At 34.5% G+C, this 24,233-nt stretch overlaps 1 protein-coding gene across 3 annotated transcripts in view; it reads right to left on the bottom strand.

Moving 5' to 3' along the window:
- The window catches only part of LOC136825507 (protein masquerade-like), a 74,077-nt gene extending 67,553 nt beyond the window's left edge, over positions 1 to 6,524 (bottom strand). For all 3 annotated transcript variants that reach the window (XM_067082072.1, XM_067082073.1, XM_067082074.1), the window contains exon 1: positions 6,408 to 6,524. The gene's annotated coding sequence lies outside the window, so the exon portion shown is untranslated. The remainder of the gene's footprint in view (positions 1 to 6,407) is intronic.
- Between the last annotated feature and the right edge of the window lie 17,709 nt (positions 6,525 to 24,233).

The following is a 24,233-nucleotide window of genomic DNA, read 5'->3' as shown; positions in this document are numbered from 1 at the left end:
TATATATATATATATATATATATATATATATATATATATATATATATATATATATATATATTTAGTGAATAGGACTCTAATTAGCTTTTATACCTTTGTAAGGATTCTCTTTCTATATACTCTTTCTATATGTTTGATGCGCATAATAATAATAATAATAATAATAATAATAATAATAATAATAATAATAATAATAATCATTATTATTATTATTATTATTATTATTATTATTATATAATCAGTTTTTTATTGCTATAACTCGCTATGAAAACAACATATCGGGTAAATATGGTTAAACAGGCAATTTAATGTTACTGATTACGTCCTCTCAATTTCCCTACTCTGTGATTCGCACTCAGTCTCCCTCAACGAGTAGCTTGACTCTCCTAACTCACTTGACATATCTAGTGATTACATTTTTCTATATTTCTCTTCGTTCATCGGCGCATTCCTTCTCTTGAAACTTTCTACAAAAGTTAATGCGCATGTGATGGCATTATATGTGCACAGTTTGGTTAGTAAAACTATTCTCGTTTCTGTTGTTGCAAGAGTCCGCAGATCCACAAGACCTATTCCTTGAAAACTAGCCCAACTTACGGCAAGGGCCTGTGCTGGCACAGTGCAGCTTTGTTTAAACCAACCACCACCAAAAACATTCTGGTATTCCTGGAGCTACATTGATCATTATCAAATTCGGCGAGTCACCTATTGAGATATTGACGCTACGTTGTTAAAAAATAATTTTATGGACTTCTTGCACTGTACTATAAAATAAATAAAAAATATTTGACATACCTTCCTAACCCTTCAACATTAGAATCATTTTTATGACTAGGCCCACTTGACAAGAACCCTACCTTCTAGCATAATGTTTACCAAATTTGAGGCTTGTATTATAGTAGATACTAAGCAGAGACGTTATATAATGATTAATAAGCTAAAAAAGAAAAAAAAAGCGCCAAATTTGAAGTGTTTTTTCTGTAATGAGTACTTACTAGCAAGGCCACAAAACCTGTAGTGTTTTCAAATACGTAGTACGCAGAAAACCCTCCAAATTTTAAACGTTCCCTGTACCTGTCTGCCAGACGAAAAACGACAGCAGACTGCAATAGACAGCTACCGACAGACAGTCTCACTCAATTTTCTTTTTTAAAAAACAATTAGGTAACAAGGAGGGAAAAGGCTTGTCTGATTTCCTATTTAATTTGTAAAGCATTGAATTATTAACGGGGAACTAAAGCACAGTGAGACATTGCGTCTATGAAGATCGTTGTATGCACGATGACTAAAATATATCAGAATTCGATATAATATGGAAATATATACAGGCATACCTTTTAGGCATAGTCTCTCATAGGCAATTACTGTTGAATACTAACAAACTTGTGGCTGTCTTTCACCTAGACGCAGCACTTTTTCCAGTTTCCTATACCCTTTCTTATCATCAAGACTTAACTTCTGAGAGCTGTTTCAGCCATTAACACAAGACCATCATCAGCACAATATGCGATGCGTGTATGTGACTGTGTATGAGCTGAGATAAACATTATTATTCTTATCCTTCGCAGTGATGCGCTGAACACATTACAAGGGTTCCTCTCTCTCTCTCTCTCTCTCTCTCTCTCTCTCTCTCTCTCTCTCTCTCTCTACACACACACAGATAGTGTATATATTATATATATATATATATATATATATATATATATATATATATATATATATATATATATATATATATATATATATATATAACGAAGGGTCAAGCTTATCATGTGCGTCTATCAAGCCCATTACTTCCCATAACCCCAACAATAGCGGTTTTCATTTTTGATCAACTCTTTAAAAAGTTATCCAAATTTATTTTCGAAATTAAACCTATCATAAAACATAGCAGAGGTCACTGTTTTACAGCGTTTGTTTACCCAACCTCCATTTTTTATCTTCTAACGCGAAAACCGATTATTAAGCTTGTGCGACTCAAAATAGTTTTCTTACAAGGTTTATCGATTTGTAAATCTTGTTATTTTGGTGGGATGTTACCAGTGTGGGACTCCTACATGGTATTATTCATCTAATAGCAAAGAAGAACGATAACAAAGAAAATATATAACAAAATCAGATGAAGAAAATTTTCCTCGCTCCCAACAAGACCTGAAAGTAACGCGCACAACGAAGTCTTGCCCCACTGACACAGAGAGAGAGAGAGAGAGAGAGAGAGAGAGAGAGAGAGAGAGAGAGAGAGAGTACTATCAGTTATTCATACTATACCAACACCCTGACCTGCTGTACTCTCTGTGACACTAAAAGGAAAGCACGACTACGCGAGTTGTGAGTTGCACCTGAGAACCTGTGTAAAAAGCTCTCTAGGGATGTTTGAGGAAGAGGGTGGGAGGTTTGGGGAGGGGGGAAGCAATGCTGTTCCCGTGAAAATGTGATTTCTCCAGTTTCCAACTACTATATGCTAGTAACGCCAAAATCACATGGAAAAGATTCACACATTACAGTCGCTAAATTTTGCCGTTTCACTCTGAATAGAAACCACTTATTATTTCATCCATAAATAAAACATTTTGATGTGATATGGCAACTACAACAAGCACCGTTAGCGCTGGGCGAGGGCATCGCGGGCACATTTTAACTTTTTCAGTTCGCTTCGCTCAAAACAAAAGAGCATAGGACGTAAAATCACTTTCTAAAATTCATTCTCGACTGAACTAAGGGCCAATGTTTAAAAACAGGTTCGAAGCAAAACAACGGGTTAAATGGCGGAATTCATCGGCCTAAGGCTCCTAGAAAGTTGTAAATGAAGCATGAAAAGTCTAATCGAATCGCTGTGACAAAAGTGCTGGTGTCCACTAGGGCAGGGGGCCAACATTCGACAAATGGAGCGGAACTTTGTAATACGAAATGGGAATTTCCCGCTATTCCATTGAGGGGGCAAAGGAAATGGCGAGTAAAGGAGAAATAAACCTGAAAGGCGATAATGCTTTCTATATAAACGACCCAGATGTGTGTGTTTACCGCTCCCCCAAAACAACCCGAAATTTTTTCTTGACCAGTAAGTGGGATTGTAGGTGGAATAAATGACGCACTGTGGGAGAATGGTTGGAGGTGTCATCGCGAGAAGCAACATTTAAACTTGCAACCATGAAAATTGCACAACGGTGTCTTGCGTGAGAATGCGAATAGCGTTCATTGTCAGGGCCAAGGCGACTTCTCTCTATGGAAGCGTGCAAGCGCAATCGCAAACATTTTTATAACTGCCGCGATTTGGTTGCACGATAACTTGCAAGAAGGGAAATACAAGGCGTTAAAAAACATCGGGCGACATACTTTTCTTGTTTTTTCTTCGGTGATACAGTTCGTGTTCTTTCAGTATAGCTGTCTCGTATAACATAATGTTTGGTTACAAAACCCCAAAGACCAGACTAACCGTTAAGCTTGACAAAAGGAGGTCACCAGCATACGTAAGCACTGCTGGAATTTCGACCACACATACGCACTAACATGTTCACTGGCACTTTCAATGTAAATATTAAACGATTATAAGTTTAAGTTTGCACAATCGAAAAAGAGAATGCTATTAATTAGGCCTTTGTTGATATCAACGTCTGATCTCACACACAGTCCCTTGATTAATATGCTAAAACAGACAGACAAATAATATATATATATATACATATATAGATATTTATATATATATATATATATATATATATATATATATATATATATATATATATAAATGTATGTATGAATGTATATAACAGGGTTGAAATACCAGAACACTAATGTACAAAAGCTGATGAACCACTAGAAAAATTTTAATACTATGAAATCCTTCCCGGTTCCGCTTTAAGTTGATTGGAAAACTAAAGGCATAACCGATCAGTATTTATACCCAGTGTTTCATTTTCTCCCGTAATTATATATACTGTATATATATAGATATAGATATATATATATATTCTTTCAAATATTAGCTTTCCTCCCTTATTCCGAAGGAGAGGACAATATATATATATATATATATATATATATATATATATATATATATATATATATATATATATATATATATATATATATATATATATATATATATATATATATATATATATATATGATGTGTGTCTGTGTGTACTTGTAGAATCTACTGGTCACTTTTTACCTGATACGTATGTAGTATTTATTAGCGACAATACCCTCTTAACTTCTAGATTTCTCCACATTTTGGAAATGCTTGTTACTGATAAGCCTAGATCCAAATGAACAAATAAATGAGGATATTCTGATGTATTGCTCTTTTACCCTTAATACTATATTAACTCGGATTAAAAAAAAAAAACTGTGGTGACTCAGTCAAACTGACGTCTTCAGCATTTTTTTACCCCTTACCAGGACGGCCCCATTTATCTTTAGTAACCAGACGGTGATAATCTCCCTTCATGGGGATACCCAGGACTTACAGGGATACACAAGGTGGGTACTCAGAGGGTATTTGCGTCCTCAGCCTCCAGGATGTTGTCCTTTAAGCCTATCAAGCTGACCGTATCTAATTTTGAACCGCCAACACGTCTTGGGAGGAAGGATGCTTTCGGCCTAAGTTTCACTTTAGGTTGAGCACATTATTTCAACTGTGGTGTAGGTAGGCCTATACCAAATATATGTTACTCTTGGAACTTATGTCTACAGTAACATAATCGACATAGGCATAATGTAGATAAATATCAATGTTTATGTTATGAGCACATCTAGGCCTCTGGTCACAGTAACTATTGGTATTACAATGCTAACTGTCGCAAAGTAGTATGGTATTCAACATGACAAGGGGGCTTGCGTGGACCTAGACTTTTCTACTAGAGACGACAGCACAGAAATGTCACCTTGGTAATAGACTCACTGCCAAAAGAAGTATTATATTTTACGTGATGTTGAATCGCCTACTTTTGTAATGATCATCTAATTTTATGAAATACGTCATGTTAGTAATGGCACAAGTAGGCCTAAGACCTACATTCAGACGCATTTCGTTACTTGAAATCTCTCTTGAGATGATCGCCATACTTCATAACAGGTGAAAAATTTGCCATCCATTATTCCGTCACAGATCACGCAAGGCTTGAATGAAACCTACATGATCATTTGTACGATAATGATCTTACACATTCTCCCGTAAACTAACCCTTCACATCACCCTGATAAAAACTAATTCAAACGCAAAATAAAGAAAACACCACCTACTAAATAAAAGCAAATAAAATATCTCGACTAGATTCGGAAATAAACTTCGCCCATCAACATCCTCTTCACGGTCAAGGAAAAGTCGACCGTCGAGTGACTCAGGACGTTCATGTGCGCCATTTCATTGGTGTGTGTGTGTGTGTGTGTATGCCTTTGTGTGTATGTGCAAGACTTGATGATTATGATCCACTTCCGCGTGTTGAACAACTCTTGTGTGATGGTAGGAAAACGGTTTCGATGTAGCGTCTTCTTTGTTGATTATTCTGAAAATGTCTGTGAAAGCAATGTCTTGATGACTCCCATTATGTCTTATTTAGTGTTGAGATCTACTCTATAAAGTATCCCTTACACTGACAGTCATACACGTGTTCAGTTAGTTTTTTTTTAATTAAGTATGAAAAATATTTGCTCAAACAAAGTCCATATCAAAGTTCACCTGCCGGTAAGCCTAAATGTCAGCAAAATCTATACCGCTCAGTGATTCAAAAAATAGTGTTGACCTACGACACTAAATAGTAAGCGCAGGACTGACCCTTAAGCTACATTTCAAAACTAATTTACCAATACGTGCTACGAGTGGGGAATGGTATGGGGGATGGAGGGAGGGGATGTTATGTATGTATTTAGCCTAGAGTTGGCTATCGGTTCCATATGCCACCTGGTGCATACTGACCAAGCATAACTTAACGGTGATTAATGAGCCTGTGTCCAGACTATTTCGTTTCTTCCTTGTAACGTCTGGAGGTCAATGTTGCCTGTCACATGGCTCACAATTAGTCTGGGTTTCTTAGTGCTTACTGATTTCGTTTTTTTTCTGATAGATTCCTTTCGATGTATAAGTTAAATAATGAAAAGGATTACACCAGCTAGCACACAGCCTACTATAAACAAGTTATCAGCCTACACTGGCTTCACTGATAAAATACTGGGAAGCAAAACAATCTGATTTCACATGGCAACTTTAAAGTTATAAAATAAGCATCAGTCACATTTTTCGTCATTGTGTCTCAAACTCCATTTAAAAAAGTTTAAAACAGTGGCATCATATGATCGAAATCATTATCACTTTTTACAAATAATTTTCCATTTCAACAGGTAATGCCATAATTGTGATCGTTATACAAATATGAGCTTATCAGAGAAATAAAATAAAAGCAATTTACCTTGTAATATAAGACGAGGATCACGTCGCCGGTCTTGAGAGAATAAGGGAAACGCTCCGAACGTTCTGATGGTTGTCTCACTACTGAGGACTGTGTTCGAGTTGAACCATTCGGAAGCCTTGCGTCTTCTTCCTCCTCTTCTTTTCCAGCTTTGGAGAATAGGGATGGGGGACCGCCGGTGGGGTAGGGGGAGGAGTGGGATCCTGATTGGTTTCATGATACTTGTATCTAAAAGAATCAACACCTGCTTATTTACAGGTGCGTGTGTGTTTGTGTGTGTGTGTGTCTGTGTGATGAGTAATGGGGAATGGGTGATTTAGCTATTTTCTATATCTTGAAAGCATGTAGTTAATTAGTACACTAAGTTATTTGGCTCTTTTACACAAGAATATCTAATAAAATAGCAAATACGGAGCTGAGAAACTAGAAGGCTTGAATTTTCTGGGACCATCCCCTCCAGAGAGGAAATGACATATGGTTGTAATTATATATATACTCGTGTATATATATATATATATATATATATATATATATATATATATATATATATATATATATATATATATACACACACACACAAGTTTGCTGGCGCGCGTAGCGCTTGGCGCTGCTGTCTCCCCTACCCTCCCGATCCCCTTCCTACCGCTCACCCGGGGCGGACAAACAGGTTTGCAGGAGGAGGATGGGTGTCTCCCCTTCCATCCCGTCCCACCCCTACCTATCCCGCCCCCACCCAGGGCGGACAAACCGGTTTGCAGGGGTGGGTGGCTGTGTCATGTCTCTCCTACTGTCACCTGGGGGAGAACAAAAAAGATCCACTCGGGTGTTATTATTAAAGACACACACACATATATATATGTGTGTGTGTGTGTGTGTGTGTGTGTGTGTGTGTGTGTGTGTGTGTATTAGTCACAAGTTCCGTTTAGTAGCGAACTCACTATAAAAAACAAAAAATAAATAGTAGGCTCAGACAAAGCCCGCCGGTAAAGTAGCACTTGATTATAATTCCCTTTAAATGTAAGTTATTCCCAAGGTATAGAATTCGATATTAAAGGATATTTGTGGCTTAATATTTGTGAATATAGTCTTCATACTATATATATATATAATACATGTGTATATATGTATATATATATATATATATATATATATATATATATATATATATATATATATATATATATATATATATATTAATTTCGTTTTACATATGACATCGGTTAATTTGTTATTATTATTTTCTTTAATAATTGATAGTTCTTGATTCAAGTTCCTTATTCATTTATTCTGTAGGGTAGGAACCATAGTGTTTATCATATCTTACCGTTAATTTGTGTAATATATGTACCTGTGTGTGTATTCGTGCATACGTGCGCTTGAATAATTAACTACACAGTTATTCTCATTAATACATAACGTTGTATTTAGAGCAATGTGGCACAAATTGTGCACTAAATCATAAGTCAGATCGTGTACATTAAGGTAAAACATGCTCGCCTTATGCTGTTATATATATATATATATATATATATATATATATATATATATATATATATATTCATATATATATATATACATATTCATATATATATATATATATATATATATATATATACATATCATATATATGTGTGTGTGTAGTGTAATATATTACATATATATATATATATATATATATATATATATATATATATATATATATATACAGTATATATATGTATACTTATATTTATATATATGTATACTTATATTTATATATACACACTGGTATGTATATATATAATATATATATATATATATATATATATATATATATATATATATATATATATATATATATATATATATAAGTGCTACTTTTAAAGGAAGGCCGAGAAGAGACAGAGAAATCGGACAGAGTGGAATATTTCGCCAGTTTAAAGGTTTCGTTGAAGAGACGATTTGAATTCTATATTTAGAATACAGAGAGAGAGAGAGAGAGAGAGAGAGAGAGAGAGAGAGAGAGAGAGAGAGAGAGATTGATCACTGGAAACTTTTTTATAATTAAAAGTGATAGAAGAAGATATTCAAAATGACAAGATAGAGAGATGTTGACAGCGGGGAAAAATTTTTTATATTTAGAGAGAGAGAGAGAGAGAGAGAGAGAGAGAGAGAGAGAGAGAGAGAGAGAGAGTGACACAGAATGTTGGGGTGATGCTTAGTACTAAAGGAAAAAAACAACTAAAAAAACACTTTTGAAGATGAGAAAAAATATCGCTGGTACTTCTGTCGTACGTGTCAGAAAAAGTATCTCACAAACCTTTACTGTTACCTGTTATCGCGAAACTACGGTACTTGGCGTTATTTGTCAGAGCAGAGAAGTTTTTTTTTATTATTATTTCATGCTAGTGCACTTGCACTTTGTCATAACAATATAAGTTTGTTTTTTGTTTATTGTACATGTAAAAAAGACATTATACTTGAAATACGGCGAGTATTTGGCCATCTGTACTTTCAGTTAATAACATAGCGGGTTTCCTGTTATGAAGGAGTGATGATTAGCACGATAATTTCTCTCTTTCGCGCCTAATTATTTAACGTATACACACACACACACACACACACACACACACACACACATATATATATATATATATATATATATATATATATATATATATATATATATATATATACAGTAGGATCCACAGTGATAATCTTGATTATAAAGACGAATGTATTTATACAAATATATACAGAGCTTAAAGCTTTCCTCCGTCCTTCTGTGGACTTGATCATTAAACTAAAAAGTGACATACAAAAATGGTGAAGAAAGAAAGCAAAATATGAACAAAATGAAACTGATATGCAACGCTAAAACAAGCGAACTAGTTACTGAGTCCTATTGCTTTCAAGATTTCTGACTGATCTGCGAGGCGGGACAAAACGCAAGTCTTCCTGAACGTTTGTACAAATATATTTTGTCTTTATAAGCTTGAAGCACGATACTGTGTTCTTAGGTTACACACACACACACACACACACACACACACACACACACACACATATATATATATATATATATATATATATATATATATATATATATATATATATATATATATATATATATATATATATTTAGACAATCCATTTCTCCTGCAGGGTTCGACTCTAATCCAAAACAAACCAAATGGTCGCTGTTACATTAATACTTTGGCTGTTGAATCGTTGATGAACTCTTCTGCGTAGAAAACCTCCACAATAATAAGCGTTTGCAGTTACTTGTTAACAGAGGGTTATCAAATAAACAAATGAAAGTGTATTCATAAATCACCATCACCATTCCCTGTGGTCACAAGTATAGTACGAAGCGCCTTAGGAAGATTGCTACTTACGACGCAATGAAATCTTCAGGTTTTTTTTATTTTTGCAAGGTCAGACTCCATCCCTCTTATACCTTTCAATTCCTTACCAAACTTTAGTGATAAGTTCTTGCTGCCAAAAGGCAGCTTAGTAGGAACTACTAGTCATCACCTCCTTCACGTTTGCCATTTAGCAGAGTTCTGTACAAAACTTTGCAGTGTGTTCCACTGCCTTATATTTATTCTTACTTATTTCTCAGGCATTCCTTGTCTCTATACAGTATTGATCAGACTGTTGGTTTTTCTTAATGTGTTTTCGTACTTTACTTAGTTTTTAATTTTACCTCACTATTTTGTTTTTCTTTTACGTTTTACCTTTTAAGCTTCCTACGACAATAACAAGAATGGAACGTTGAGATGGATTTTTAAATATTTTGAAAATGAGAACAGTTTTACAAATTACATTTGAAATAAGAATAAACTTACAAAGTACGCATCTCTTTTTGAAAATAGAAACAGATCTTCCAAAAGCACACTGAAACGTTTAAATTTGAAAATATGAGAACTAAACAATTATCCTAATTTAGGTACTTCTGTAGAAAAGTCATCTTCGGAAAGGAGGGGAGCATTAGTATTCTTTTCTATTCTTTTCTCGGTGTCTCTCCTTTTTCTGTTTTTAAGGTTTCTACCATTTTATATTTTTCGTCCACTGTACTAAAATATTTTTAATTCGGCAATTCTTTAGCCTTCACTCGGAATTAAGTGTTTGATCTTTAATAATCCATAAATTTAGGAGGGTTTCAGCGTAGGTACACAGTCTTCTCGTGGAATAGTCTTTTGAACTCCCCTGGTCGAAGTGGCTCATTGGAACTTTCAGTCACAACGATGGTCCTATTGTTCTGTCATCTTAAGCCCCATTTTCGATAGTGTGGGCGTTATTCGAGGTCAAAGTTTGGAGAAGCATAACAATAGAGTCAGTAAAATATTGCTGTGTCATGTGTGGTCATATCGTATCGCCAGTCGAAGTCCAGTTATTTTTGTCGAAGTTACTGAAGGGCAACGTTATGGGAAGAATAATGACCATTAACATTACAGGTCAACAATGAGTGCGGAGATGTAATGATGCTGTCTTCAGTGAGACCAGCCAAACCTATAAAATGATCGGAGTGTGACTAATTTGTTTTTGGGGACTCGGAGCCCTGGGAGATTCTCAAGATCGAGTACTGTGCAAAGTTTGTCTCGTGGGAAGTGACCTGCTGTAAATCATCTTCGGGTGGTGAGTAACAATTACCTAATTTTTTTTTTTTATTTATGTTATTTACCCTCAAAACATAGTAACACGGCAATTGTTTGCGTGATTTGCAATTAGTGCGTGTGTGTATTAATATGTTTTTATGTACATACCTGCGAGTTGTTCTATACTGTTGTTTTAATCATTTGCTAGCAATTTGCTCTTGAAGAAATTAATAATTGGAAGTACCTTGTAAAAAAATTTGCATATTCATCTCAAAGGATTTGTCATTTATGTCAGACTGTGTCTTGAAATATATCTCACTGCCCCGATCAAAAAGTGTCCTATCTGTTTATGAACAAGCACAAAAGCAAATCAGCGTCATTCCGCTGCCCTTCTTGTAGGTCATTCCACCTTGAAATGCTATTTGCTATTCGGATAATGTAAACGCACACATGCGCGCGCGCGCACACACACAGAGGATTATCTGTCTGTCAATCTATCTATCTATCTATATGTATATATGTACTATATATATACATACATACATATATATATATATATATATATGTATATATATACGCGCACACACATATATATTTATATATATATATATATATACATATATATATATGTATATACTGTATATAATTCGCCGATTCCGACATGAATTTTGATTATGCATTTAGTTCTTAAGCCAAAAAAAAACATTAAAATCATTGTAAGCTATGCACATCTATCTTGATCAGGATTCAAACTTATGGCTTTTGGGTTGATTTGCGGGTTGTCCATTCGGCTACATAATACAGTAAGTTCGAATCCTGGTCAGAGTAGAGGTGCTTCTCATGTGTAATTCCCCTTGGGTGTCATTCATTTCCAAGGTTAACTGCATATGGCAATACACACACACACACACGCATATATATATATATATATATATATATATATATATATATATATATATATATTATATATATATATATATATTTATATATATATATATATATATATATATATATATATATATATATATATATATATATATATATATATATTAGTAGCAAATCCTTGTTGAGGATCTTGAGAGTTGGGGATGCTATACCGAAGTAGGTATAAACTATTCAGTTCAGTTAGTCCTGTGCAGGCCCTTGTATTATTAATATAGCCTACTAATTATTCCCTCATATAAATTGAAAATAGCGTATGCAAAGTGAAGAAATATTGTTTGAAAACGTGAAATAACTCAATGAAAAGTTTAACTGTGCCTTTGTTCTAGATACTTTACCAGTACTAAAATACAATGCATCGGTACTACGGTGTATGAATCCAGGCAAAACATGCCTTTCTTTTGCTGTGATTTCTTCTCACTTTGTCTTCTTCAGGATTTGATTTATAATTGAATCCTGCAATCCTCTTTATTTCATTTAAATAAACTTCTCTTCCACTTCTTCACGAAATGTGCGTTTCATTTTTAAATACTCGGATAAAGTTTTTGTCAATTGTCGTCAGGGTTAAAGATCATAATCTTTCCACTCCATAAGCGTTACTGCAGTAGGTTTTGATTCTTTCTAAAGTAGAAAGAGTCCTCTCTGTAGTTGTACTTGTAACAGGTTGCGTGATAACTTTTCAAGCTTATAAGCTTCCGGCTTTTCTAGATAGAGTTTACTTTCATACTTGATTTTCTTCATATCAAAAATAGACTTCTCTCTGATCGTTTAGAATGTTTATAAGTCTTATCATTACAATAGTGATAAAACAGTGTAAGTACCAGCACACGTGATGTAGGCTACTGATGGAACAATTGAAGCTATACTTCCCAGCGCATCATATTTCATGAAGACTGTAACGTCATCGGTTTGCTCGGGCACGATTTTACTAAGAAACGTCCTATTCTCGGGCGCTGAGCAGAGCAACAAGCCCTGCTCTCTGCTTCATCCTTTATATTAAAAGTGCATTAGATTGTACCTGGGTTGAGATTATATTTAAGTGTTTAATACTTGATTCCAGTGTAATGAACATATGAGTATTTGCCCTGGCAATTTTCAAAGTGTTAGGTATTATATATGCAGTGTACACATATTTACAGTTAATAATATATAATAACAAAATATCTACTTGATATTCATGACTTATTTTAAGATAAAGAACACATGTCCTGAGGATTCACCACCGGCATACATACATACATACACACACACATATATACAGTATATATATACATATATATACGAGTATGTATGTGTGTATGTGTGTGTGTGGGTGGGTATCACATGTAAAGAGTATCATCTCAAAATTTGTTCTATCTTTTTTTTGTTACAAAAGAGCTTCATTTATCTACGGTATCATCTTGGAAGGCCATTCGAGCTACCCTTCTGCTATAACCAAACGCTCCACAAGAAACCTATGGTATTATCAATTCCATATTCAGTTCCTTCAGTTTCAGTAAAAGTAAAAAGAGCTACTTCGTGCTAAAATATGGTAAACTTGTATTGTTTAATGACAGTGATTTTCCTAATTCTGTTTTACCTGGGAAAGTATTAATCCGCATTGAGGACAGAGATACTACAAACTGCGAGATTTTATAACTGACTCTCGTAAATCGTGCTTTTTTCCCTTCCTTTTCTTTCTCTTGCTTTTCTCTGGCCGGAGATGTGTATGGGCAGTATGTTGCTCATCGAATAGCGACAATTTAAGTCATTTCACTTATAATTGCTCATATACCAAAGGTACTATACGACGAGCAACATATTTTTGTACACAATGATATTTAGTCCCAAGATTGCCTATATCCTAGATACTGGAGATTTACTCATTTACGACAATACCTGTAGAAAGTGCAATCATATCCAAAATATTATATACCTAAGAATGTTTATAATTTTCAGAACACTGATGTCCAAATCCAAATTTTAGTATTCCTAGAAGTTTACAACAAGTCTTATAGATATAGCAATAATTATATTAAAGATACTGTAGGCTTGGGTAATTAAACGTTATAACATTTTTGATAAGATGATATTTGCGTCCAGAGTTCTGTAGGCCTTGATGGTTATGTCAGTGTCCTTGGAAAGAGTGATTATTATTCAATATTTGCATGCTTATTTATTTGCACTATTGCAGGTAAAATTATCTATCTATCTATCTATCTATCTATCTATCTATCTATCTATCTATCTATCTATATATATATATATATATATATATATATATATATATATATATATATATATATATATATATATATCCAAGGTTCTTTTGGCCAGAGGTTTATTACAGTACAGTAATCATTAGATCCTGGATTTTTCCACGCACTGTGCTGTAGGCCTAGATATTAATAACAACCTTCTTTCAGCACTGGTACGTGACTAACAGACACTTCTTAAATCTCCTCCAGTTTCTTGTTATTTCTGAAAAATGCAGAAATATTTATGCCCAGGTGTTACACACCTCACGGAGTGCTGTAAGTTGGGGGTCCAGGGAGGGAGGGAGGGAGTAGGTAAAGAGGGTTGGGGACTGGCTTCCGGAATTATAGGACCTGTGCGGGCTTAGCAGAAGGTCCCGTTACTAATAAAAAAAGAGAGAGAGAGAGAGAGAAAAAAAAAACAGTAAACCGGGTGGTTGGGTCAAGGTTGGCGGTGATGAATTCTTAGTAACGACAAAATTCTTTCTTTCTTTCTTTCTCTTTCTGTACTTTTAGGCATAAGACTACAGTATAATGCAGCACCTTGTTAAAGTGTCCACATAGACGCATGGTTACTTACATATGTATACCTTTAATAATAATAATAATAATAATAATAATAATGTGTATTCCATTCCTTGGAAGTTTTAAACAGGTAAAAATCCTCTTAGACTGAAAAAGGTGTACACATTTTGAATAATAATAAATAATAATGCAACAAGAGAAATGGAGATAGATCTCTGAAGGGTCCGAATAATAAAAAAAAGCATGTGACGAAAAAAAAAAAGGAAGAAGAAGAAAAAGAAGAGAAGTCACTGCAGAAACTATGCGCTAAGGTAACCGACCAGCTGTTCGGGCGGTGTCACACCAGCTCGTTTTCTGAGGTTCCTTAGCATCTAGTAACCAAATTCAGCACCAAGTAGCCAATTTGTGTGGCAAACAGGAGCCGCTCATGTTTTTGCTCGTGTGATATCACCTTAATGAACGTAGCCGATTAATCTTTGCCAGATATATGAATAAAACAAACTGTTAGGTGAAACCCTCAGCGGTAAGATGCTGAAAGACGCAAGACCGAGTTAGACTGACAGAGCAGTTGGCTACCTTGGGTATTATTCTCGTTGTTTCTGTTGTCTTGATAAATTACAGTTTGTAGAGAAAGCTTCAGAGAGCTTGACCGGCTCTCATTATCGATCTCATTTACACGTTGATAACAGCTCTCATTATCGATCTCATTTGCACATTGATAACGGCTCTCATTATCAATCTCACTTCCACAATGATAATTACGATAATTATTGAATCTTGCAAATATATGATTATACTGTAAGTAGTCAATGAAGAAATAAAACCCTAAGAGTTATATATGCATTGTAATAAAAGAAACTTGTAGTTCAAGGCATAATCATGAGCTGGTTGAAGTCGGGTATATCAAGCTCTATTTAACCAAATAATAATAAAGCATTTAATGTTAACGGTAAACAAGAAATAACAGACAGTCTGCTGGCTTATTCTGAGAGAACGATTGAATATCCTGTTGTTATTTAACAAATAATTAATAGTGAGTTTTATCTTGTCTATATGCAAACGTTAACGGGTTTAATAACAATAATAATAAAACTGACCTTTGTCATACTATTATTATTTTAGGTGGTTTATAAACAGCTTAACTCTAAACTTTGAATTTCTAATCCATAGTTGCCAGATCACATTGCGAATCTGATGACAATTACTTTTTGAATAAGCAAATACCAAAAATATTTTTTTATATCATTTCCAAGATAATTTTTTTATCAAATTCCTTAAGGTACTAAGGTATAACTATCTCATTACTCTGATGTATCAGCGTTATATGGATTGGAGGGTCCATGAAAATTTGCAATTTTATTAAAACTCTTTCAATTTGTACACAGTACGCCTTCCTTGTATCTCTGTGTCATAGTCCACGGTGACCAGGACTCCAATTCAGCTAAAATATATGAGTTTCCTGCTTTCACTTCTCTATGGTTCCTGCAATGCCCATTGGAAACGATAACTATAGTTGGATTACATTACACGTTTTCTGTAGAGATTTGATTCTGGAAAACGTTTTCTTTACAGAGAAAGGAGGAACTTCGAAAGAAAATGGAAAGCACCCTTTCAACCTCCAAAAGAGGTGACGAGCTTTAACAACTGAATCGAAATAGCTAACGCATAATTATTATGATCATCACTGTTTGGTAGTCCTACAGTTTAGAAGTCCAAATTAAGTGCATAAGGTAAAGTCAAGATCAGCATACAGATTTATCAAATATTTATTGAATCATGGAAAACAATAAAAAAAATGAGCAGTTTATCTGCTTACAGATAAACATAGGGAATAAAGGGGGACGCAAATAAACAAAAACATGTCTCAGGGGACACGGACCCATAGAATTTTGAGAAAATCGTAAATCTGTGCTTCTGTAAGCAGATAAACTGCTCATTTTTTCAGATTTATCAAAAAGTGGCTGCTGTAGAGCAAGAGCCAGTGCCGGGTTCCTACCTGGTTCCTGATTCCTAAACACCACCCCACAAACACAGTTGCGGGCACACTGCACTATTCGCGTGAGGTGCAGAGCTTTATTCCCTTTGTTTTTTACAATCTCTGCTACTGTGAGCAGATAAACTGCTCGTTATTAGCAAGTATACTTCTGTTTGCAGATCTGTCGAAAGAAGAAATTGAAAATAGGAAAGAAAACTTAAACATATACACACAAGGGAGCAGTGAATATGGACCCCTAAACTATGGGATTACGCACTGTTTATTCAAAATGCACATAACTTCTTGCAAACAACTCAACAACACCTACAACAATGCAGACCTGTACCGAGGGGGGCGGGGGTGTCGGAGGGCCAAAAGACCCCCCCCCCAAAAAAAAAATTTCTGGAAGTCCATATTTTCTGTGACTATCCTTTTCATTGACCTGTACTTATAAAGTAATAAATAACAATCTTTTGTTTTTTTTGGCAAGTCTTCTTTTATAAATTTTGTTATGAAACATTAACATCACTCTTTAATAGTAGGAAATACAAGAGTGATAATAGGAATATGATATAGGCCACCACATTTGTAGATTTTAGTAGAGAAACGATAATCTTAAAGCTGTTGTACGATAATCTGGTCAGAGAAATATGACTACACTGCAGCAAGGCTGCCGCAACGTGGAATTTACGTCATCGAGATGGCTAATCTGCTTTAGTATTTCGTTGTTTTTGAGCATAAAAGAACGTGTTAATTACCCTTCTTTCATTAAGAAACTATTTAATCATATGGCCAACATATTAAAGAAAATTCCTTTCATCCTATATCATTGCTACAGATTGTTTGTGTTTGTAGTTTATTATTTGTACAAATATATGAAGTATACATACATTTTATATTTTCATTTGTAGTGTGCGTTCGAAAATTTTCATATACAACTATAGATGGTAACTGCAGTTTCTCCTCTTTATTTCTAAATTTTGTTGATTTTTTTTATTGCATCACATACATACTCTTTAGAATATTTATTAATTATTGTCTTTTGCTAAGTCAAAGTATATGTAACATAACAATAAATAAAGTAATATGCATGTTATTTGTTATTGTTAACATTTAAATGAATCAATCAATAAAACTGAAAAAAATTTTTTTTTTTAATTTCAGTGCAAACTTTCAACATTATAGGTAAAAAATTCTGTTAACCAAAGGGTCAGTACTTTGAATAACATCTAATCGGGTAGAAGGGCATGGACCGCATGCCCAGTTTTTCTTCTTAATATAACTAAAATAACATCTTCAAGTATTTCATCTTGTATATACCTATATATGCAATGATATATATAGAAGAAAAGGTCCAGTTTTGGGAAAAACGACCACCCTATAAAAAACTCTGGGTACGGGCCTGAAATGTTACTACATCTCATTTGGAACAGATGAGGCGAACGAACCTGACAACAATGCCCATCAAATACGCAGTGCACTTGCATCTGCCTTAATATATCTACCATCTATTAATCCCCATCTGCAAGCTCAATATCAGCTTGTCTCCGCAACTCTCTCTCATCCATCCCCAGCTCCATCCTATCGTGACTCAGCTGATCGTTTGACAAGGGTGAGGCAAACAACTCAATTTTCTTGTAAACAACTATAACTTTCTTGTAAAAAAGTATACCTTAGTTTAACCAGACCACTGAGCCGATTAACAGCTCTCCTAGGGCTGGCCCGAAGGATTAGTTTTATTTTACGTGGCTAAGAACCAATTGGTTACCTAGCAACGGGACCTACAGCTTATTGTGGAATCCGAACCACATTATAGCGAGAAATGAATTTCCATCACCAGAAATAAATTCCTCTTATTCTTCATTGGCCGGTCGGAGATTCGAACTCGCAGCCAGCAGAGTGCTAGTTGAGAACGGAACCCACTCTCCCAGCGAGGATCGAACTTTCTTCTAAGCCAGTGTATCGTGTAACACTCCTTGTAACTGATAGGAACCATGGGGGCGAAAAATTGATAGCACAGCATACGTGAAGAATTCTCAAAATGGAAAAGCTTTGGTAACTGTATCTAAGACGACGATAAACAATGTGAGGTAATTACCGTTGTTTTTAGATTAAATTAACTATGTTCCAGCGCTAGGGGGAACTCCAGAATATAACCAGAGCCGGAGTATACCTTCAAGATAACTTGATAAACACAAAAATGCATTTCATTTCCATGATTTATTTGTTATATTCCTTCTTTGACTAAAGATATTGTATTTCATGTTCCTTTCTTGACAATAATTTGCATGAGAATTAACATTAAGAATTGCTTTCTCTCTCTCTCTCTCTCTCTCTCTCTCTCTCTCTCTCTCTCTCTCTCTCTCTCTCTCTCTCTCTCTATATATATATATATATATATATATATATATATATATATATATATATATATATATATATATATATATATATATATATGATATCTACTTCCAGTGACGTTGAAATCTCTCAAAATGAATGGCGCTGGTCTTACTGTCAATTTTGGGTACGAAAAGTATTGGTGGTTCTGGGCTTTGTTGTTTTTGTATTATTCTATTTGCGTTCACGTTTTCAAGAAAGATGTCTTGATGAATCATATTGTTCCCAGTCCTATGGTGCCAAAGGTGTCAATCTCCATGAGTATCTCCTGCGACAATAGAGAAAACGGCATTCGGTAGAACAGATTCAAAGAAAATCTTTGTATTATTATATCATCCAAAACATAAAAATGAGGAACATATAATTTGCGTAAAGATAATTCAGATTAAGCAAGGAATATTATTTAATTAATGGTTATCTTTTGTCAGAATGAATTCCTCACCTTCAAAAGTACCAGATCTAGACAAAATAAAAATTCAAATAATTGTCAAGTTATCTGACTCACTCTCAATGCAACGAATGAGTAATAAATTATTTGGAAGAACAAGAGAAAAATGGAAAATATATACTTTTTAGAAATTAAGTAAGAAAATATATAGCGAAAGCGCGCAAGATGCAAAAAATCAGTCCTATCATAATTTTGATAGAACCGCATACACACACATACACACGCACACACACTAAACCTACTGATATATATATTCTTTATATATACACACACACGCGCACGTATATATATATATATATATATATATATATATATATATATATATACATATATGATACTGTATATATATAAATATATATGCGGAAGGCGTGTATATATATAAAGAATATATATATCAGTAGGTGTAGGATGAAGGATCGGTCCTTTAATCCTTTTCTAATTACTTTATTAATGCTGCAACGTTTCAAGAGGTCTGCCGGTTGATAGAACCACTTTCAGTCCCCAAGAATATATATATATATATATATATATATATATCTATATATATATATATATATATATATATATATGTATGTATATATATATACATATATCTCCATCTATAAAAAAAGAAACTAAACAATATTGTGCCTTTGATCTATCTCTCTATATTTGTGTATACGTGCTAAACATGTTGAACTTTATCTTGTCCAAAACTTAATGTGTCCTATTCACATCAAAGTTAATAAGAGCCGATTAAAAAGTCTAAAATTCATATCTTGTGGCAGCGCTTCCGTCTAACAAAGAAAAGACTTATTAGCAGAACCTTTATATCCATCATTTTTCCCACGTTGTATCCAAAGAGGTCATAACGATTATAACCTCCTGAGTCTGCCCCCTCCCATGAAAAATGGAAAAAATGCTACTACCTACCTTGTACGGTACGACCTCATGGGACCTCGATGCACGGTTCTGCCAGACGTTTCACAGCTCCAACAGTCAACCTCTGCGCCCCTTACCGTTATTCCAATCGAGGTTAACTTGAAAGGATGTCCTGACCTAACATACGCTTGCAACTTGCGTGTGCTAGGCACAGATGAGTTTACACTTGCATGTGTACTAACGTATACTAACTTTAAATGTGAGTTATTAGGTTAGTTGGTAATATCAGGTCAGACAGAAGCATTTGCGGTTTACATATAATTGTGCACCTACATAGGTACGAGTACTGTTTTTTATATTCTGCATCCAAACATTTCCATATTTATATGAATGTGCCTTTATGCATTTATCAAAGTGGTTTTGCAAATAGACATAATTTTCTGTCCACCACATCCATGCAGTAAATTAATAAGTAAACAAACGACTTTATTAGGAAAAGAAGAAAACGTAAAAATCGCGTCAACCAAAAGTGTTGGAAAAGGAAGAATAAAAATTATTAATTCATACTATCAATTAGAGCTATGCCACATTGTTGTTGTATATTAAAAGTTACTGAGCAATCGCCATGAGACTAAATCATCCAAAGCTCTCAGAGGACATTAATTGTCGTAAGACTCCAGGTGCGTCCAAGCACTAGGTGGTACGCTCCAGATCTTCACAGGTATTGTGCATTCCGATAGCAACGATCATATGGCCGTTGTTTCTTTCACCTTCGATGCAAACCTTTAGGGCTTCGTACATAGGACGGGAAGAGTGCGCGCGCGCACACACACTTGATTATATCTAGCTATCTATCTATCTATCTATCTATCTATATATATATATATATATACTGTATATATATATATATATATATATATATATATATATATATATATATATATATATATATATATATGTGTGTGTGTGTGTGTGTGTGTGTGTGTGTGTGTGTGTGTATGCGCGTGTGTGCGCGTGTGTGTGTGTGGTGTGTTCATGCAGAGCAAAACAAAGATAAAGGGCCCTGGTACACAAGATTTATGTTTTCCACAATCTCAGTATCTAAACGGTCCTATGATGAAGGTGTATGCAGGGCAAACTTGTAATTTTACTTCCTAATTATCCTCAACTTAAGTCAGTATCCCTAACGAAAACTACACTCTGGTTGTCAGAATGCGTTAATCATAAGAGTGCAAGATCAGCATTTCAAAAATCGAATTGACATGATACTTAAACGAATACGGAATCCATTTTCACGTGGACCAAGCAACCTCATTTTTTCCTTTTCACTTTATTGTTGTCAGCTGTAGCTGGTCTTGCTTCAGCACAGGCGCTTGCTCGCGGAAGCAAATTGTAATCTTATTTGATTTTACATCTTAACAAAATAACACCAGAATTCGCAATATGCTGTGATGACTATGCATTTTCTCTAGACCCACATGGAAGTCTAAAAACACCACACATGGCATAAGGCTGACCTTGTTAAATTGGGTAGGAATGATTCGATTCCAGCCATCTAAACTGTAATTTTGGCATGTTTCAAAACAATGGTCAAAATGATCGTATATATCTGCGGTATCAGTGTATTATTAACTGACAACATAAATACATTGTTCCTTTTTACAAATTAAAGCGAGAGCAACATTTTTCTTATTTCTTGCGCAGTATTTGGTGATCTCTCAGTAAACAGTGTGTAATATTTCTTATCTTGATTTTTGAAATGCAACCAAGTACTTATGAGAGTTATATTTTCTACATATTTTTTTAACATAGGTAAGTTATTTTGAAAACGTGTCATTCCCCTGTTTTATGCGGATATAAATCTATATATATATATATATATATATATATATATATATATATATATATATATATATATATATATATATATATATATATATATACATATACAGTATATGTGTGTGTGCATTATATCTTAGCGTTTGTCTTTTTATCTATGCGTGCTATATCCTTCAAATATTATTCAGATACAAATTAAGGCATATTTTCCTAATTAAATTGAAATTTATTTTATTATCTACGGTACAGTGATTCATCCATTTTGTTGGGAAAGGTTTTCCACACGTTCATTGAAATTCCTGCGTGTCTGCGAGACAGTAGCTTTTAGATCTACTATTTCCAAATGAAGTATTAAAAAAAAAAATAGAAAAAAAACTGTTTCCTGAACCATTTTATCTAAGAAATGGAACTGTATGCAAGCGTCTACCTGTACCTTACACACTCAACACTCATTGAAATGATGAAGTATCGAAATTCGATTCTCGTGGATTTTGGGATCGAGGCCATGCACTCTAAAAGGCAATTTTCTTCGGATTTTTTCCTAAGGGGATACTAGGTTATTAGATGAAAACACCGTGAAAGCTAAGAAAAGCAGGAAGCCATGAATTTCATGTGGCATATATAAACATTTCTTTGTTAGCTCTTGTAATCATGACTAGCAGATGATTGGTGTACGCGTGTGAGTGTGTGTGTTTGTGTGTGTGTGTGGGTGTGTATGCCTGTCTGTAATCAAAGTATTAACACAAAATAGGAACATAGAACATCGCCAGTGTCGTGAGGAAATCTCATGAGCCCTGTAGTCTTTATAACAAAAAAAGTATAATTAAAAACCACATCCAGATATCTGAATTTCCGCAATGAACGCTCCATCCGAAGTGAAATGTTTCTAGCTGACGTAAAATTTCCGGCGCGAGCCCAAACAGTATTTGGGTCAACCGCCACAGTGCGGCCAGTGAGTCGAGGCGAGGATGAAGGTCCCTTCGCCCGAATGGCACAAGCTTTAACTCCGTGGTTCTTTTTTTTTTAATCGCATGTTGGGCTTGAATTGATGTTAGCCTTGGAGCGGAAGTTCAAGGATTATTGTCGATGCGTGGCTGCAATAAATTTCAATTAAATATTTCAGTTTTGTGTTGGTTTCCACCATAGTGGAATAAAGGAATTTTGTCTAAGAACAAACGATGAAAGCAGCATGTTCGATTATTTGCAGACCGCTTTTGTTGCCTGTTTCTTTCTTATAATGTGAGGTTTATTGTTAGGAAACACACACACACACACACACACACACACACACACACACACACACACACACACATATATATATATATATATATATATATATATATATATATATATATATATATATATGTATATATGGATTGTATGTATATATATAGATATAGGTGTATATATATGTGTGTGTGTGTGTACATATATAGCCTATCTTTTATCTATTCACTGTCTTGTGAAACAGAAAAAGAGAGGAAAAAGTGCTTAGTCTTTCCTTTAGGAAAGCAATAGACCTTAGGGGAGGTTAAAGGAAAACGAAAGCAGGACATATATTCCAAAGCTTATACATATAAAGAAAACACTTTGAACAATCTAGAAAGCACGGTGATAACAGATCAGTATCGAACTCTGAAACTTGAAAAATCTGGAAAGCAACAGAAACAGACATCGCTGCCTCAGACAAGCTTGGCTCCGCAAGCGAGTCATTGAACTTCTGAAAACGCCGATTGAAAATAAAGCAATCCTGTAGTACTTCAAGAATAAAAAGCTAATTCGTATTCAATAAAGGTATCTAAAGGTAGTAATTAAAAAAGACAGTTTTTTTATTTCGGGCACGGAGAGATAAGGCCGTTTGTTGCATGTTTCATTAGTCTTTGCATATTAAAGCTGTTAATTCAGCGCTGTTATTACTTTGTCGTTTTTTTTAGTGGTACTAGATAATGGGAAGTACAAAGGCGTCATGATTGATTGATTCATGAAATATAGGTCACAGAGCCAAGCACTGGGGCACTTTCGGCC

The sequence above is a fragment of the Macrobrachium rosenbergii genome, chromosome 37 (genome assembly GCF_040412425.1).
Source record: "Macrobrachium rosenbergii isolate ZJJX-2024 chromosome 37, ASM4041242v1, whole genome shotgun sequence".
Classification (NCBI taxonomy): domain Eukaryota; kingdom Metazoa; phylum Arthropoda; class Malacostraca; order Decapoda; family Palaemonidae; genus Macrobrachium; species Macrobrachium rosenbergii.
Note: the sequence above shows the minus strand (reverse complement) of the source record. Positions and strands in the feature narration are given on the sequence as shown.